General features: G+C 58.6%; 1 protein-coding gene across 11 annotated transcripts in view; it reads right to left on the bottom strand.

The window, feature by feature from the left end:
* Positions 1-17860, bottom strand: part of LOC129138214 (protein FAM182B-like) — a 36286-nt gene extending 18426 nt beyond the window's left edge. For 2 of the 11 annotated variants that reach the window (XM_054674783.2, XM_054674785.2), the window contains exon 1: positions 17579-17860. The gene's annotated coding sequence lies outside the window, so the exon portion shown is untranslated. Of the gene's footprint in view, positions 1-175; positions 4407-6152; positions 6398-7778; positions 8012-11065; positions 12118-12701; positions 12962-15220; positions 15490-17578 lie in introns of those variants that run through there. The other 9 variants (XM_054674782.2, XM_054674786.2, XM_054674780.2 and 6 more) reach the window with 7 other exon arrangements.
* Between the last annotated feature and the right edge of the window lie 1321 nt (positions 17861-19181).

Here is a 19181-nt window from a genome sequence, read left to right as displayed (position 1 = left end):
AAAAAAAAAAAAAAAAGATAGAAAAGAAAAATGACCACGGAGCGGCGGCTGCGGGGACTGGGGTGGCGGCGGGTGAAGTGAAGATTGGGAAAAGGGCTTCGTCGACCCTCCCCGAATCCGGGCCTGAGGCTGGGATCTCGCGCTGCCGCCCCGGCGATCCGCCTGAGGTTTCTACCTTCTGAGGTTTCTTCCTTCTGAGGTTTCTTCCTGGTGGTCAACCCTCCGAGAATCCCAGGTTCCGGAGACCATCCTGTTAATGCCCTGGCCAGGACTGCTCTCAGACCCGACTCTGATTCACTATCACACAGGGCTCCTACTTCGCAAAGTCTCAGGGACCCATTCACGGGCAACAGTGGCAATCAGTATGACCAAAGGGGAGGCTCAGGCCTTGCGCATGCGCACTGGCGAGACCGACTCCCCGCTTGCTCCGCAGAGTCCGGCGGCGGATCCTTTAAAAAATGGCGCCGACGTGCGGCTGAGGGGACTGGGGCAGCGGTGGCGGCGGCAGCGCAGTCCGGGGCGGCGGGTGGAAAGAGGACTACGATAGGGTCCTGCGGGAGACCCAAGGGTTGTACCCATAGAGTACAACCTGTCATCAGGACCTTCTTGATCGGTCTTCTGCTTCGGTTACCGGTGGAGGACGAGCTTCAGGGTGCGTCTGGGCTCTCTGGACTCCTCTTCGACCTGACTATGGATCCCACGGGGTGATCAGGAATGGGGTTACAATGCAGTGAGGCGGGAAGGGTCTCGCTGGGGCACAGAAAGATCCTAAGGGCTGCAAAGCGAACTGTCAGCTGAAAATGCACTGACCCATGAGCCCACTGCCTCCCTCCTTCCTAGGTGGAGCAGTGGCCTGACTTCATCTCCAAGGTTCGGGGCTCTGGCATCCCGACACTGCTTTCCGCAGCATGTGCAAGGAGAGACAGAGGTGAGTCCGAGATGGAGCCAATGTGACCACACGTGGCACTAATGTTCCCCAAGAGCAGATGGAGTCAGGGTGGGTCTTTGAGGCCATATGGGGTGATGCTGAGACGGATAGTGACGTCCAGATGTGCGCAGGTGGGTCACTGGGACCTCCCACACAAAGCCAAGGAAAAGCCAAGCACACTAGAAAACCTGTGAGACAGGGCCTGTGCCTGAGTCCAAGCCACATTCAGGGATGGCTGCCAGAGGTGCCAAGAGGTTTTGACAAACGACACCACACCGACATCCCGCCACCGGTAGGTACCCCTGACGCCACCTCCCCTGCACCCAGCAAAACCCAGTCCCTTTGGCTCCCTGACATCCATGGCAGCCAAAAGATTCAGTGCTTAGAGGCACTTTCCCCAGGAGCAGAGGAACGGGATGGCCCTCAGGAATGAGAGAGGAAGGGCAGGTGGGATTCAACACTAACTTTTCTAGAAGGCAAAGGTCAGCCACAGTGGGGTTGCCTCCCGCTCTTCCTGGATGGACCACTAAGCCATCACTTGGGACATGCAGACAAAGGGAGCTTCCCTGTCCAAGACAGGTATGGAAGCCCAGAACTCCAGGATCATGACACCCTATCATCCAGAAATAGGTTTGGAGAGGGAAGCAATCATAAAAGGGACCCCAACGAAATTTCTTCCTAATGGACTGGGAAGTGTTCTTTGTTGAAGACATTGAGCCAGACTAAGAAGCCTCTAGGCTTCACAGGAACTGGGCAGACAGAACAAGAGGGAGGACAGAGCAGAGGCCAATGCCACAGCACAATGCCACTATCACGGGCATCCGGGAGAATGTGCCAAATGGGTGACTTGGCCAGGAAGGCCAGCGTTTGAGTGACAGAGATGCTTGCCCCATCTTGTAGCCAGCTTCCTTCTCCGTCCCAGTGTATAGCTGTGGGTAGATTTCTCAATGAGGGCAAAGGGCGAGAGGAGTGAGAACCATCTTCTTGAAGCTCTGTGGGCACACTCCTGCAGGTGGACAATGAGCACCTCTGAGGCCTTTGTCCTTGGCTGGGGTGCAGTCGTCTTGATCCTAGCAAGGAGGCAGCACAGGATGGGAAGGATATTAAAACTCCTGCAAGACAGGCCGGAGGCACGCAGCCCCTTCACCGAAGCACAGCCATGGAGAACTCCTGCTATGCCAAAATTCAGGGACTGGATACGAAGACAACAGTGGAAATCACTGTGACGAGACAATCAGCTAGAGCCACGCGGAGGCACACTGGCTGGGCCGACTAAAGCTCTGGTGCTGGAAGGCAGGCAGCTGCCCCTTTAAACAATGGCTACTGCGCAGTAGCAGATGGGCTCCTGTTGCAGCCTCGGCAGCGACTGGATCCGGGGTAAAGTTTGCAGCGGCCTGGTAGAGGGTGTGGCCGGTGTCCTGTCCCAGGGCGAAACCCCCAGAAGTCCTGTCCTCAGTACGTCCTTGAGCCGACTCCCACCAAGGGAGGGAGAGCTACAGGATGCCTGCTGGGTTCTCGGGACTCCCCTTCAGATCCGATTTTGGCCCCCTCCGAGTGAGATAGGATGGGCTCACCACATCTTTTGAGGCAGGCAGGGCATCGCTGCAGCACAGAATGATCCCATGGGTCTCAAGGCGTGGTGTCAGCTGAAAATTCACTGATCCATCAGCCCTCTGCCTCCCTTCTCCTTTGAAAGAACACTGGCCTGCCCGGCTTCTAAAAGCCATGGGGCTCCGGAAGCCAACTGCAATTTACAGGACACGTGCAAACAGGAACAAGGGCGAATCCCAGGTGGAGACCATGCAATGACGTGTGGCACTGGCCCATCCCACAGCAGATGGTGTGGATGTGTGTAACCAGAGGAATGTGTGGCGACGGCAAAACAAACGGTGGTGTCTAAGCATGTGCCCGGTGGAAGGGGGGGACAAGTGACATTTCCATCACAGCAATGAAAAATTAAAGAACACCCGGGAACCAGCAGGGGGCTTGTGACTGACCGGATACAAAATTTGAAATTCCTGCCAGAGGAGCAAAGAGGGTTCTGCAAATTTCACCCCAATGCCAAAGCTCCATCGCCCATGTAGCCGTGCACCAAGCCCCAGCCCCAACACCAGCCCCAGCCCCAGCCCAAGACCCAGTCCAGTCCCCTTGGTTCCCTGACATTCGTTAAGGCCAAAAGATCCAGGGAGACAGTCCACCCAGGAGAAGAGGAGAGGATGTCCCTCAAGAATGAGACAGGAAGTGCAGAGGAAATGCGACACCACCTGTGCTAGAAGACAAGGCCAGTCCCGGTCTCCTAGCGCTCATTCTAGGCAATCCACCCACCCATGAAGGGAAACATGGAGAACAAGCAAGCTTTCCTGTCTGAGACACTTATGGGAGCAAAGAGCTCCATGGTCACGAGATCTGCCCAATCAAGCAGAAAGAGGTTTGGAGAGAGAAACAATCATAACAGGGATCTCCAGGAAATGTCTCCCTGACAGACTGGGAAGTCAAGGACTGGGAAGTCCCTAACAGACAGGGAAGACATGTGGCCAGAGCGAGAGGCATCTAGGACAGGGGAGGCAGAGCAAGAGGGAGGACAGAGCAGAAGGAGCAAGAGGGAGGACAGAGCAGAAGGAGCAAGAGGGAGAACAGAGCAGAGGGAGGACAGAGCAAGAGGGAGGAGAGAGCAGAGGCCGGAGCCCAGGCCGGATACAGCACCATGCCACCGCCACAGGCATAAGGGGAGGGGTTCCAAAAGGGTGGCTTGTCCAGCGAGGTCAACATTCCAGTGACAGGGATTGTTGCCATCTCTCATTCCCGGCTTCCTCTTGCAGACTGTATCATGGTATGGCTTCATTTCTCAGAGAAGAGCCACGAAAAGATACAAGCATCTTCTCTGACGTGGGTCCGCTGCTCTCCTGCGGGACAAAGAGCTCCTGTGGGGCTCTTGTCCTCGGCTGCAGTGTGATCATTTTGATCTTAGGAGAGAGGCCGCTCAGGATAGGGATGAGATTTCAATTGCTCCGGGACCTATGCATCTCTTCACGTAGGCCAGGACTTCACACACCCAAAGCGGATCCGGGGCGGCGAAAACGATTGACAACCGGCCTCATGACCAAGGCAGAGACACAGAAAGAGGGTCACCAAAGACAGGCCGCCATGCGAGAAACCGCTTTGTGGCACAAAGGGCACATTCTGCCAAAGACACACACGCACACAGGCACACACACACAACCCACTGAGAGAGGGAAAGAAACACACAGAGACTGAGAGACAGAGAGAGAAGAGAGAATGGGAGAAACACACACAAACACACACAGACACACACACACACACAGACACAGACACACAAAAAGTATCATTCAGGAGAGGCATTGAAACGCACACACCCAGGCAAACCCTGAGTCTGCGGGGATCGGCTCTCGACGAGAACGACCCTAGTGTGAGAGAGCACCCCAGGGGCAGGCAGGCCGACCTGTCGTCGAGATCACGGAGGGCGGCACGACTTTTGGGGAGACTCACCACAACCCACACCGTCATGGCAGGCCTGACGCTGGGATGCAGTGCTGCTATCTCCGGACTCCGCCTGGGGTTTCCTCATCCTGGTCGGCCCTTTGAGACTCCTGGCATCTGGAGACGTTCCCGTCGACCCCGTGGAGAGGTCAGGCCAGAGCTTCAGAGCCCCAACACACAAGTACTGCCACGGAGGGCTCCTGCTCTGTCAAGCCTCAGGGAGTGGTTTCTAAGAAAACCGTGGGAACCACTGCGAGGGGAAAAGAAGCTTGGGCATCGCGCATGCGCATTGTCTGGGCCGACTCGCGCTACGCTCCTCACAGGCAGGCTGCGTCCCCTTTAAATAAGTATGCGCATTGTCTGGGCCGACTCGCGCTATGCTCCTCACAGGCAGGCTGCGTCCCCTTTAAATAACGCCGCCGCTGCGCCAGGGCAGCGAGGCTCCTGCTGCATCCTCCGCGGTGGCTGGATCCGGGGTCCAGTTTGGGCGGCGTGAGAGAGAGGGCCGCGGGTGTCTTGTCCTGTCCCAGGGCCAAACCCTGAGGAATCCTGTCCTCAGGACCACCTTGAGCTGAATTCCACCCAGGGAGGGGGACATCAGGACGCCTGCTGTGTTCTCAGGACTCTCCTTCAGATCCGATTTTGGCCCCCTCGGAGTGAGATAGGATGGGCTCACCACATCTGGTGAGGCAAGCAGCGCCTCGCTGCAGCACAGAATGATCGCATAGGTCTCAAGACCTAGTGTCAGCTGCAAATTCATTGATACCTCAGGCCTCTGCCCCCCTCCTCCTTTGAAAGAGCAGGGGCCTGACCTGCTTCTAAAAGACCTGGGGATCCGGAAAGCCGACCGCCCTTTACAGGACACCTGAAAACAGGAACAAGGGCGAATCTGAGGTGTAGACAATGCGACCAAGCGTGGCACTGGCGTATCCCACAGCAGAAGGTGAGAATGTGTGTCACCGGAGACATACGGGGCGACGGCAAAACAAATGGTGGTATCCAGGCATGTGCCAGCGGAAGGGGGGAAGGAGTGAGCCCTGCATCAATGCCAAGGAAAATCGAAGAACACCTGGGAGCCGGCGGGTGGGGGCGCCTGTGCCTGACCCAAGCCACGTTTTCAAATGCCTACCAGAGGAGCAAAGAGGTTTCTGCAAAATTCTCCCCACCCCCAACACTCCACCGCGCTGGTAGCCCTCAGGCAACTTCGGCTGCACCCAGCCCAGCCCCAGCCCCAGCCACTGCCCCAGCCACAGCCCAGGCCCTCTGGGTCCCTGACATTCGTTTGAGACAGAAGATCAAGGGAGTCTTTCCACCCAGGAGCAGAGGAGAGGATGTCCCTCAAGAAGGAGACAGGCCGCCAAGCGAGAAACCCCTTTCTGGCACACGGCACATTGGGCCAAAGACACTCACGCACACGGGCACTCACACACAAACCGACAGAGGGGAAAGAAACACACAGAGACTGAGAGACAGAGAGAGAAGGGAGAATAGGAGACACACACACACACACTCACAGACGGACACACAAACACACACACAGACACACACACAGACACACACACAGAGTCCTTGAGAAGAGGCATTGAAACACACACCCCTAGGCAACCCCTGAGGCTTCGGGGTTCTGCTCTTGACGAGATCGACCCTCGGGTGAGGGAGCACCGCAAGGGTACTCAGGCCGACCTGTCCTCGACATCACGGCGGCACGACTTTTGACGAGACTCACCCCAAGCAACACCGTCCGGGCAGCCCTGAGGCTGGGATGCCATCCTGCCTCCCCGCGACTCCGCCTGGGATTTCCTCATTCTGGTCGGCCCTTTGAGACTCCTGCCATCCGGAGACGTTCCCGTCGACCCCGAGGAGAGGTCAGGCCGGAGCCTCAGAGCCCCGACACACAAGCACTGCCACGGAGGGCTCCTGCTTTGCCAAGCCTCAGGGACTGGTTTCTAAGACAACGGTGGGAACCACTGTGACCGGAGAAGGCGCTGGCGCCTCGCGCATGCGCACTGGCCCGCCCGGCTCGCGCTCCGCTCCTGGCAGTCAGGCTGCGTCCCCTTTAAATAACACCACCGCAGCGCGGTGGCAGCGAGGCTCCTGCTGAAGCCGCGGCGGCGGCTGGATCCGTGCTCCAGTTTGTGGCGGCGTGGGAGACGGGACCGCGGGTGTCTTGTCCTGTCCCAGGGCCAACCCCCAGGAGTCCTGTCCTCGGGAACTCCTTGAGCTGACTTCCACCGAGGGAGGGAGGGGAGCTTCAGGACGCCTGCTGTGTTCTCAGGACACCCCTTCAGATCCCATTTCGGCCCCCACCGAGGTAGATAGGATGGGCTCGCCACATGTGCTGAGGCAGGCAGGGCCTCGCTGCAGCCAAGAATGATCCCATAGGTCTCCAGGCCAAGTGTCAGCTGCAAATTCACTGATCCTTCAACCCTCTGCCTCCCTCATCCTTTGAAAGAGCAGTGGCCTACCCCTCTTCTAAAAGCCCTGGGGCTCAGGAAAGCCGACCGCGCTTTACAGGACTCGTGCAAACAAGAACAGGGGCGAATGCGAGGTGGAGACCATGTGAACACGAACGGCACTGGCGTATCCCACAGCAGATGGTGTGAACTTGTGTCACCGGAGGCAAACGGGGCGAGGGCGAAAGAAACGGTGGTGTCCAGGCATGTGCCGGTGCAAGGGGGGATCGAGTGACCTATCCATCAATGCCAAGGAAAATCGAAGAACACCTGGGACCCAGCGGGTGGGGCGCCTGTGCCTGACCCAAGCCACGTTTCCAAATGCCTACCAGAGGAGCAAAGAGGTTTCTGCAAAATTCTCCCCACCCCCAACACTCCACCGCGCTGGTAGCCCCGAGGCAACTTCGGCTGCACCCAGCCCCAGCCCCAGCCCCAGCCCAGTCCCTCTGGGTCCCTGACATTCGTTTGAGACAGAAGATCAAGGGAGTCTTTCCACCCAGGAGCAGAGGAGAGGATGTACCTCAAGAAGGAGACAGGCCGCCAAGCGAGAAACCGCTTTGTGGCACACAGGGCTCATTGGGCCAAAGACACACACGCACACGGGCACTCACACACAAACCGACAGAGGGGAAAGAAACACACAGAGACTGAGAGACAGAGAGAGAAGGGAGAATGGGAGACACACACACACACAGACGCACACACAAACACACACACACACACAGACACACACACAGTGTCCTTGAGCACAGGCATTGAAACACACACCCCTAGGCAACCCCTGAGGCTTCGGGGTTCTGCTCTTGACGAGATCGACCCTCGGGTGAGGGTGCACCGCAGGGGTACTCAGGCCGACCTGTCCTCGAGATCACGGCGGCACGACTTTTGGTGAGACTCACCCCAAGCAACACCGTCCGGGCAGCCCTGAGGCTGGGATGCCGTGCTGCCTCCCCGCGACTCCGCCTGGGATTTCCTCATTCTGGTCGGCCCTTTGCGACTCCTACCATCCGGAGACGTTTCCGTCGACCCTGAGGAGAGGTCAGGCCGGAGCCTCAGAGCCCCGACACACAAGCACTGCCACGGAGGGCTCCTGCTTTGCCAAGCCTCGGGGACTGGTTTCTAAGACAACAGTGGGAACCACTGTGACGGGAGAAGGCGCTGGCGCCTCACGCATGCGCACTGGCCCGCCCGGCTCGCGCTCCGCTCCTGGCAGTCAGGCTGCGTCCCCTTTAAATAACGCCACCACAGAGCGGCGGCAGCGAGGCTCCTGCTGCAGCCGCGGCGGCGGCTTGATCCCTGCTCCAGTATGTGGCGGCGGCTGGATCCCTGCTCCAGTTTGTGGCGGCGTGGGAGACGGGACGGCGCGTGTCTTGTCCTGTCCCCGGGCCAACCCCCAGGAGTCCTGTCCTCGGGAACTCCTTGAGCTGACTTCCACCGAGGGAGGGAGGGGAGCTTCAGGACGCCTGCTGTGTTCTCAGGACACCCCTTCAGATCCCATTTCGGCCCCCACCGAGGTAGATAGGATGGGCTCGCCACATGTGCTGAGGCAGGCAGGGCCTCGCTGCAGCCAGGGTCTCGAGGCCATAGGTCTCGAGGCCAAGTGTCAGCTGCAAATTCACTGAACCTTCAACCCTCTGCCTCCCTCATCCTTTGAAAGAGCAGTGGCCTACCCCTCTTCTAAAAGCCCTGGGGCTCAGGAAAGCCGACCACGCTTTACAGGACTCGTGCAAACAAGAACAGGGGCGAATGCGAGGTGGAGACCATGTGAACACGAACGGCACTGGCGTATCCCACAGCAGATGGTGTGAACGTGTGTCACCGGAGGCAAACGGGGCAACGGCAAAAGAAACGGTGGTGTCCAGGCATGTGCCGGTGCAAGGGGGGATCGAGAGACCTATCCATCAATGCCAAGGAAAATCGAAGAACACCTGGGAACCGGCGGGTGAGGGCGCCTGTGCCTGACCCAAGCCACGTTTTCAAATGCCTACCAGAGGAGCAAAGAGGTTTCTGCAAAATTCTCCCCACCCCCAACCCTCCACTGCGCTGGTATCCCTGAGGCACCCAGCCCCAGCCCCAGCCCCAGCCCCAGCCCCAGCCCAGTCCCTTTGGGTCCCTGACATTCGTTTGAGACAGAAGATCAAGGGAGTCTTTCCACCCAGGAGCAGAGGAGAGGATGACCCTCAAGAAGGAGACAGGCCGCCGAGCGAGTAACCGCTTTGTGGCGCACAGGGCACATTGGGCCAAAGACACACACGCACATGGGCACTCACACACAAACCGACAGAGGGGAAAGAAACACACAGAGACAGAGAGACAGAGAGAGAAGGGAGAATGGGAGACACACACACACACCCTCACAGACGGACACACAAACACACACACACACACTCACACACAGACACACACACAGAGTCCTTGAGCAGAGGCATTGAAACACACACCCCTAGGCAACCCCTGAGGCTTCGGGGTTCTGCTCTTGACGAGATCGACCCTCGGCTGAGGGAGCACCGCAGGGGTACTCAGGCCGACCTGTCCTCGACATCACGGCGGCACGACTTTTGACGAGACTCACCCCAAGCAACACCGTCCGGGCAGCCCTGAGGCTGGGATGCCGTGCTGCCTCTCCCGGACTCCGCCTGGGATTTCCTCACTCTGGTGGGCCCTTTGCGACTCCTGGCATCCGGGGACGTTCCCGTCGACCCCGAGGAGAGGTCAGGCCGGACAAGCACTGCCACGGAGGGCTCCTGCTTTGCCAAACCTCGGGGACTGGTTTCTAAGACAACCGTGGGAACCACTGTGACGGGAGAAGGCGCTGGTGCCTCGCGCATGCGCACTGGCCCGCCCGGCTCGCGCTCCGCTCCTGGCAGTCAGGCTGTGTCCCCTTTAAATAACGCCACCGCAGCGCGGCGGCAGCAAGGCTCCTGCTGCAGCTGCGGCGGCAGCTGGATCCGTGCTCCAGTTTGTGGCGGCGTGGGAGACGGGACCGCGGGTGTCTTGTCCTGTCCCAGGGCCAACCCCCAGGAGTCCTGTCCTCCGGAACTCCTTGAGCTGACGTCCACCGAGGGAGGGAGGGAGAGCTTCAGGACGCCTGCTGTGTTCTCAGGACACCCCTTCAGATCCCATTTCGGCCCCCACCGAGGGAGATAGGATGGGCTTGCCACATGTGCTGAGGCAGGCAGGGCCTCGCTGCAGCCAAGAATGATCCCATAGGTCTCGAGGCCAAGTGTCAGCTGCAAATTCACTGATCCTTCAACCCTCTGCCTCCCTCATCCTTTGAAAGAGCAGTGGCCTACCCCTCTTCTAAAAGCCCTGGGGCTCAGGAAAGCCGACCGCGCTTTACAGGACTCGTGCAAACAAGAACAGGGGCGAATGCGAGGTGGAGACCATGTGATCACGAACGGCACTGGCGTATCCCACAGCAGATGGTGTGAACTTGTGTCACCGGAGGCAAACGGGGCGACGGCGAAAGAAACGGTGGTGTCCAGGCATGTGCCGGTGCAAGGGGGGATCGAGTGACCTATCCATCAATGCCAAGGAAAATCGAAGAACACCTGGGACCCGGCGGGTTGGGGCACCTGTGCCTGACCCAAGCCACGTTTCCAAATGCCTACCAGAGGAGCAAAGAGGTTTCTGCATTCTCCCCACCCCCAACACTCCACCGCGCTGGTAGCCCCGAGGCAACTTCGGCTGCACCCAGCCCCAGCCCCAGCCCCAGCCCCAGCCCCAGCCCAGTCCCTTTGGGTCCCTGACATTCGTTTGAGACAGAAGATCAAGGGAGTCTTTCCACCCAGGAGCAGAGGAGAGGATGACCCTCAAGAAGGAGACAGGCCGCCGAGCGAGAAACCGCTTTGTGGCACACAGGGCTCATTGGGCCAAAGACACACACGCACACGGGCACTCACACACAAACCGACAGAGGGGAAAGAAACACACAGAGACTGAGAGACAGAGAGAGAAGGGAGAATGGGAGACACACACACACTCACAGACGCACACACAAACACACACACACACAGACACACAGAGTCCTTGAGCAGAGGCATTGAAACACACACCCCTAGGCAACCCCTGAGGCTTCCGGGTTCTGCTCTTGACGAGATCGACCCTCGGGTGAGGGAGCACCGCAGGGGTACTCAGGCCGACCTGTCCTCGAGATCACGGCGGCACGACTTTTGGCGAGACTCACCCCAAGCAACACCGTCCGGGCAGCCCTGAGGCTGGGATGCCGTGCTGCCTCCCCCGGACTCGGCCTGGGATTTCCTCATTCTGGTCGGCCCTTTGAGACTCCTGCCATCCGGAGACGTTCCCGTCGACCCCGAGGAGAGGTCAGGCCGGAGCCTCAGAGCCCCGACACACAAGCACTGCCACGGAGGGCTCCTGCTTTGCCAAGCCTCGGGGACTGGTTTCTAAGACAACCGTGGGAACCACTGTGACGGGAGAAGGCGCTGGCGCCTCGCGCATGCGCACTGGCCCGCCCGACTCGCGCTCCGCTCCTGGCAGTCAGGCTGCATCCCTTTTAAATAACGCCACCGCAGCGCGGTGGCAGCGAGGCTCCTGCTGCAGCCGCGGCGGCGGCTGGATCCGTGCTCCAGTTTGTGGCGGCGTGGGAGACGGGACCGCGGGTGTCTTGTCCTGTCCCAGGGCCAACCCCCAGGAGTCCTGTCCTCAGGAACTCCTTGAGCTGACTTCCACTGAGGGAGGGAGGGGGAGCTTCAGGACGCCTGCTGTGTTCTCAGGTCACCCCTTCAGATCCCATTTCGGCCCCCACCGAGTGAGATAGGATGGGCTCGCCACATGTGCTGAGGCAGTCAGGGCCTCGCTGCAGCCAAGAATGATCCCATAGGTCTCGAGGCCAAGTGTCAGCTGCAAATTCACTGATCCTTCAACCGTCTGCCTCCCTCCTCCTTTGAAAGAGTAGTGGCCTACCCTGCTTCTAAAAGCCCTGGGGCTCTGGAAAGCCGACCGGGCTTTACAGGACTCGTGCAAACAAGAACATGGGCGAATTCGAGGTGGAGACCATGTGAACCCGAATGGCACTGGCGTATCCCACAGCAGATGGTGTGAACGTGTGTCACCGGAGGCATACGGGGCGACGGCGAAAGAAACGGTGGTGTCCAGGCATGTGCCGGTGCAAGGGGGTATGACTGCCCTATCCATCAATGCCAAGGAAAATCGAAGAACACCTGGGACCCGGCGGGTGAGGGCGCCTGTGCCTGACCAAGCCACATTTTCAAATGCCTACCAGAGGAGCAAAGAGCTTTCTGCAAAATTCTCCCCAACCCCAACCCTCCACCGTGCTGGTAGCCCTGAGGCAACTTCGGCTGCACCCAGCCCCAGGCCCAGCCAGAGCCCCAGCCCCAGCCCAGTCCCTGTGGGACCCTGACATTCGTTTGGGACAGAACATCAAGGGAGTCTTTCTACCCAGGAGCAGAGGAGAGGATGTCCCTCAAGAAGGAGACAGGCCGCCGTGCCAGAAACCGCTTTGTGGCGCACAGGGCACATTCCGCCAAAGACACACACGCACCCGGGCACTCACACACAAACCGACAGAGAGGAAAGAAGCACGCAGAGACTGAGAGACATAGAGAGAAGAGAGACGGGGACACACACACTCACACACTCACAGACAGACACACAAGCACACACACAGACACACACACAGAGTCCTTGAGCAGAGGCATTGAAACACACCCCTAGGCATCCCCTGAGGCTTCGGGGTTCTGCTCTTGATGAGATCGACCCCCGAGTGAGGGAGCACCGCCGGGGTACTCAGGCCGACCTGTCCTCGAGATCACGGCGGCACGACTTTTGGCGAGACTCACCCCAAGCAACACCGTCCGGGCAGCCCTGAGGCTGGGATGCCGTGCTGCCTCCCCGCGACTCCGCCTGGGATTTCCTCATTCTGGTCGGCCCTTTGCGACTCCTACCATCCGGAGACGTTCCCGTCGACCCCGAGGAGAGGTCAGGCCGGAGCCTCAGAGCCCCGACACACAAGCACTGCCACGGAGGGCTCCTGCTTTGCCAAGCTTCGGCGACTGGTTTCTAAGACAACCGTGGGAACCACTGTGACGGAAGAACTCGCTGGCGCCTCGGACATGCGCATTGGCTGGCCTGACTCGCGGTCTGCTCCTGGCAGTCAGGCTGGGTCCCCTTTAAATTACGCCACTCCAGCGAGGCGGTAGCGAGGCTCCTGCTGCAGCCACGGCGGCGGCTGGATCCGGGCTCCAGTTTGGGGCGTCGTTGTATAGGGGACCGCGGGTGTCTTGTCCTGACCCAGGGCCAAACCCCCAGGAGTCCTGTCCTCATGACCTCCTTGAGCCGACTTCCACCGAGGGAAGTAGGGTGAGCTTCAGGATGCCTGCTGTGGTCTCAGGACTCCCCTTCAGGTCTGATTTTGACCCCCACCGAGTGAGATAGCATGGGCTCGCCACATCTGGTGAGGCAGGCAGGGCCTCGCTGCAGCACACAATGATCCCATGGGTCTCAAGGCATGCTGTCAGCTGAAATTTCAAAGATCCATCAGCCCTCTGCCTCCCTTCTCCTTTGAAAGAACACTGGCCTGCCCGGCTTCTAAAAGACCTGGGGCTCTGGAAGCCAATCACAGTTTACAGGACACGTGCAAACAGGAACAGGGGCGAATCCCAGGTGGAGACCATGCGTTGACATGTGTCACTGACCAATCCCACTGCAGATGGCTTGAATGTGTGTAACCAGAGGAATGTGGGGCGACGGCAAAACAAACGATGCTGTCTAGGCATGTCCCCGGTGGAAGGGAGGGTCAAGTGACATTTCCATCACAGCAATGAAAGATTAAAGAACACTTGGGAAACACGAGGCAGCTTGTGACTGACCGGATCCAAAATTTGAAATTCCTGCCAGAGCAACAAATAGGTTTCTGCAAAATTCACCCCAAGGCCAAAGCTCCACCGCCCAGGTAGCCCTCACGCTACCTCCCCTGCACCAAGCCCCAGCCCCAGCACCAGCAACAGCCCCAGTCCCAGCCCCAGACCCAGCCCAGTCACCTTGGTTCCCTGACTTTCGTTACGGGCAAAAGATCCAGGGAGACAGTCCACCCAGAAGCAGAGGAGAGGTGTCCCTCAACAAGGAGACAGGAATTGCAGCGGAAATGGGACACTACCTGTTCTTGAAGACAAGGCCAGTCACGGTCGCCTAGCACTCCTTCTAGGTAATCCACGCACCCATGAAGGGAAACATGGAGAACAAGCAAGCTTTCCTGTCTGAGACACTTATGGGAGCAAAGAGCTCCACGGTCACGAGATCTGCCCAATCAAGCAGAAACAGGTTTGGAGAGAGAAACAATCATAACAGGGATCTCCAGGAAATGTCTCCCTGACAGACTGGGAAGTCACGGACTGGGAAATCCCTGATGGACAGGGAAGACATGTGGCCAGAGAGAGAGGCATCTGGGAGAGGGGAGACAGAGCAAGAGGGAGGACAGAGCAGAAGGAGCAAGAGGGAGGACAGAGTAGAGGGAGGACAGAGCAAGAAGAAGGAGAGAGCAGAGGCCGGAGCCCACGCAGGAAACAGCACGGTGCCACCGCCACGGGCATAAGGGGAGGGGATCCAAAAGGGTGGCTCGTCCAGAGAAACCAGCGATCCAGTGACAGGGATTGTTGCCATCTCCCATTCCCGGCTTCCTCTTGCAGACTGTATCATGCTATGGCTTCATTTCTCAGAGAAGAGCCGTGAAAAGATACAAGCATCTTCTCTGACGTGGGTCCGCTGCTCTCCTGTGGGACAAAGAGCTCCTGTGGGGCTCTTGTCCTCTGCTGCAGTGTTTTCATCTTCCTGCTAGAAAAAAGCCTGCTCAGGATGAGGATGAGATTTCAATTGCTCCAGGACCGATGCATCTCCTCACGTGGGCCAGGACTTCACACACCCAAAGCGGATCCGCGGCGGCGAAAACGATTGACAACCGGCCTCATGACCCAGGCAGAGATGCAGAAAGAGGCTCACCAAAGACAGGCCGCCATGCGAGAAACCGCTTTGTGGTGCACAGGGCACATTCGGCCAAAGACACACATGGACACGGGCACACACACACAAACCCACAGAGAGAGGGAAAGAAACTCACAGAGATTGAGAGACAGAGAGAGAAGAGAGAATGGGAGACACACACACAGACACACAGAGACACACACACACACACAGACACACACACAGAGTCATGCAGCAGAGGCATGAAAACACACACCCCCAGGCAACCCCTGAGGCTGTGGGGTTCTGCTGTCGACCCTCTGGTGAGAGAGCACCCCAGGGGCACGCATTCCGACCTGTCTTCGAGATCTCTGATGGCGGCACGACTTTTGGGGAGACTCACCCCAACCAACACCGTCCCGGCAGGCCTGAGGCTGGGATGCCGTGCTGCTTCCCCCAGACTCCGCCTGGGGTTTCCTCATCCTGGTCGGCCCTTTGCGACTCCTGGCATCCGGAAACCTTCCCGTCGACCCCGTGGAGAGGTCAGGCCGGAGCCTCAGAGCTCCGACACACAAGCACTGGCACGGAGGGCTCCTGCTTAGCCGAGCCTCAGAGACTGGTTTCTAAGACAGCTGTGGGAAGCACTGTGATGGGAGAAGCCGCTTGTGCCTCACGCATGCGCATTGGCTCGGCCAACTCGCTCTCCGCTCCTGGCAGGCAGGCTGCGTCCTCTTTAAATAATGCCTCCGCTGCGCGGCGGCTGGATCCGGGCTCCAGTTTGGGGCGGAGTGGGAGAGGCGACCGCGGGTGTCTTGTCCTGTCCCAGGGCCAACCCCCAGGAGTCCTGTCCTCAGGACCTCCTTGAGCTGACTTCCACCTTGGGAGGAAGGGGAAGCTTCAGGACGCCTGCTGTGTTCTTGGGACTCCCCTTCAGATCCCATTTTGGCCCACTCCGAGTGAGATAGGATGGGCTCGCCACATCTGGTGAGGCAGGCAGGGCCTCGCTGCAGCACAGAATGATCCCATAGGTCTCAAGGCCTAGTGTCAGCTGCAAATTCACTGATCCATCAGCCCTCTGCCTACCTCCTCCTTTGAAAGAGCAGTGACCTGCCCCGCTTCTAAAAGCCCTGGTGCTCCGGAAAGCCCACCGCGCTTTACAGGACACCTGCAGGCAGGAACCAGGGCAAATCTGATGTGGAGACCATGTGACCACGCGTGGCACTGGCGTATCCCACAGCAGATGGTGTGAATGTGTGTCACCGGAGGCATACGGAGCGACAGCGAAAGAAACGGTGGTGTCCAGGCATGTGCCGGTGGAAGGGTGCAACGAGTGAACTTTCCCACAATGCCAAAGAAAATCGAAGAACACCTGGGACCTGGGGGGTGGCAGGGGGCGTGTGCCTGACCCAAGCCACGTTTTCAAATGCCTAGCAGAGGAGCAAAGAGGTTTCTGCAAAATTCGCCCAACCTCTAACCCTCCACCGCCCTGGTAGCCCTGACGGAACTTGGGCTACACCCAGCCCCAGCCCCAGCCCCAGCCCAGTCCCTTTGGTTCCCTGACATTCGTTTCGGACAGAAGGTCATGGGAGTCAGTCCACCCAGGAGCAGAGAAGAGGATGCCCCTCAAGAATGAGACAGGAAGCGCAGAGGAAATGCGACACCACCTGTCGTGGAAGACAAGGCCAGTCACAGTCGCCTAGCGCTCTTTCTAGGCAATCCACCCACCTATGAGGGGAAACGTGGAGAAGAAGGAAGCTTCCCTGCCTGAGACACGTATGGAAGTCAAGAGCTCCAGGGTCATGAGACCTGCCCAATCCAGCAGAAACACGTTTGGAGAGAGAAACAGTCATGACACGGATCTCCAGGTAGTGTCTCCCTGACGTACTGGGAAGTCATCTTTGCTGAATACGTTTGGCAAGAGCGAGAGGCATCCAGGCCCCTGAGAAACAGGGGAGGCAGAGCGAGAGGGAGGAGAGAGCAGAGGCCGGAGCCCAGGCAGGGTACAGCACCGTGCCACCTCCACGGGCATAAGGGGAGGGGTTCCAAAAGCGTGGCTTGTCCAGAGAGGCCAGCGTTCCAGTGACAGGGATTGTTGTCATCTCCCATTCCCGGCTTCCTCTTGCAGACCGTAGCGTGGTGTGGCTTCATTTCTCAGAGAAGAGCCGTGAAAAGATACAAGCATCTTCTCTGACGTGGGACCTCTGCTCTCCTGCGGGACAAAGAGCTCCTGTGGGGCTTTGTCCTCGGCTGCAGTGTGATCATCTTGGTCCTAGGAAAGAGGCCGCTCAGGATGGGGATGAGATTTCAATTGCTCCGGGACCGACGCTTCTCCTCACGTGGGCCAGGCCTTCACACACCCAAAGCGGATCCGCGGCCGCGAAAACGATTGACAACCGGCCTCATGACCCAGGCAGAGATGCAGAAAGAGGCTCACCAAAGACAGGCCGCCATGCGAGAAACCGCTTTGTGGTGCACAGGGCACATTCGGCTAAAGACACACACGCACTCGGTCACACACACACAAACCCACAGAGAGAGGGAAAGAAACACACAGAGACTGAGAGGTAGAGAGAGAAGACAGAATGGGAGACACACACAGAGTCATACAGCAGAGGCATTGAAACACACACCCCCACGCAACCCCTGAGGCTTCGGGGTTCTGCTCTCGACGAGAACGACCCTCGGGTGAGAGAGCAGCCCAGGGACACGCAGGCCGACCTGTCCTCGAGATCACGGCGGCACGACTTTTGGCGAGACTCACCCCAACCAACACCGTCCGGGCAGCCCTGAGGCTGGGATGCCGTGCTGCTTCCCCCGGACTCCGCCTGGGGTTTCCTCATCCTGGTCGGCCCTTTGGGACTCCTGGCATCCGGAGACGATCCCGTCGACCCCGTGAAGAGGTCAGGCCGGAGCCTCAGAGCCCTGACACCCAAGCACTGCCAAGGAGGGCTCCTGCTTTGCCAAGCCTCGGGGACTGGTTTCTAAGACAACGGTGGGAACCACTGTGATGGGAGAAGAAGCTCGCGCCTCGCGCATGCGCATTGGCTGGGCCTACTCGCGCTCTGCTCCTGGTAGTCAGGCTGCGTCCCCTTTAAATAATGCCACGGCTGCTCAGTGACGGCGGGGCTCCTGCTGCAGCTGCGGCGGCGGCTGGATCCGTGGTCCAGTTTGGGGCGGCATGGGAGAGGGGGCCTTAACTATACTGTCCGAAGGCCAAACCTGCAGGAGTCCAGTCTTCAGGAAGTCCTTTACCCGACTTCCACTGAGGGAGGGGGAGCTTCAGAACGACTGCTGGGTTCTCAGGCTCCTCTTCAGATCTGAGTTTGGACCCCTCCGGGTGAGAAAGGATGGGCTCAGCACATCTGGTGACGCAGGTAGGGCCTCGCTGCAGCACAGAATGATCCCATGGCCCTCAAGGAGTGACGTCAGCTGAAAGTTCACTTATCCGTGAGCCCTCTGCCTCCCTCCTCCGTTGAAAGAGCAGTGGCGTGCCCCGCTTCTAAAAGCCCTGGGGCTCCTGCAAGAGGACACCGCTTTCCAGGACAGGTGCAAACAGGGTCGGTGCGAATCCGAGGTGGAGACAATGCGATCACGCGTGGCACTGGCGTATCCCTCAGTAGACGGTGTGAATTTGTGTCACCGGAGGGATATTTTGCGATGGTGAAACCAACAATGGTTCCAGGCATGTGCCCGGTGGAAAGGCGGAACAAGTGGCCTTTCCCTTAGTGCCAAGGAAAATCAAAGAACACCTGGGAACAAGGAGGAGTCCTGTGCCTCAGTGCAAGCCACATTTTGAAATGCCTACCAGAGGAGCAAAGAGATTTCTACAACATTCACTCCACCCCAAAGCCTCCACCGCCCAGGTAGCCCTGATGCAACCTCCCCTGCACCCAGCCCCAACCCCATCCAGGCCCAGTGCAGTTCCCTTGGTTTCCCGACATTCATTACAGCCAAAAGATTAAGGAAGTCAGTCTACCTATGTGCAGAGGAGAGGACGTCCCTCATTTGTGAGACAGGACGTGCAGAGGTAAGGGGACACCATCTGTCCTGGAAGACAAGGCCAGTCATGATCGCCTAGCGCTCATTCTAGGCAATCCACCCACCCACGAGGTGAAACAAGGAGGCCAAGGAAGCTTCCCTGTCTGAGACAAGTATGGAAGCCAAGTGTTCCAGGCTCATCAGACCTGCCCAATCCAGCAGAAACAGGTTTGGAGAGAGAAAGAGTTATGACAAGGATCTCCAGGAAGTTTCTCCCTGATGGACTTGGAAGTGATCTTCGTAGAAGTTATTCAGCCAGACCAAGAGGCAACTGGGCCCCTCAGAAACAGGGAAGACAGGGCAAGAGGGAGGACAGAGCAGAGGCC

Source organism: Pan troglodytes, chromosome 21, assembly GCF_028858775.2.
Source record: "Pan troglodytes isolate AG18354 chromosome 21, NHGRI_mPanTro3-v2.0_pri, whole genome shotgun sequence".
NCBI classification, from domain to species: Eukaryota; Metazoa; Chordata; class Mammalia; order Primates; family Hominidae; genus Pan; species Pan troglodytes.
The sequence above is the reverse complement of the archived record's forward strand: the minus strand, read 5'-3'. Positions and strand labels throughout refer to the sequence as shown.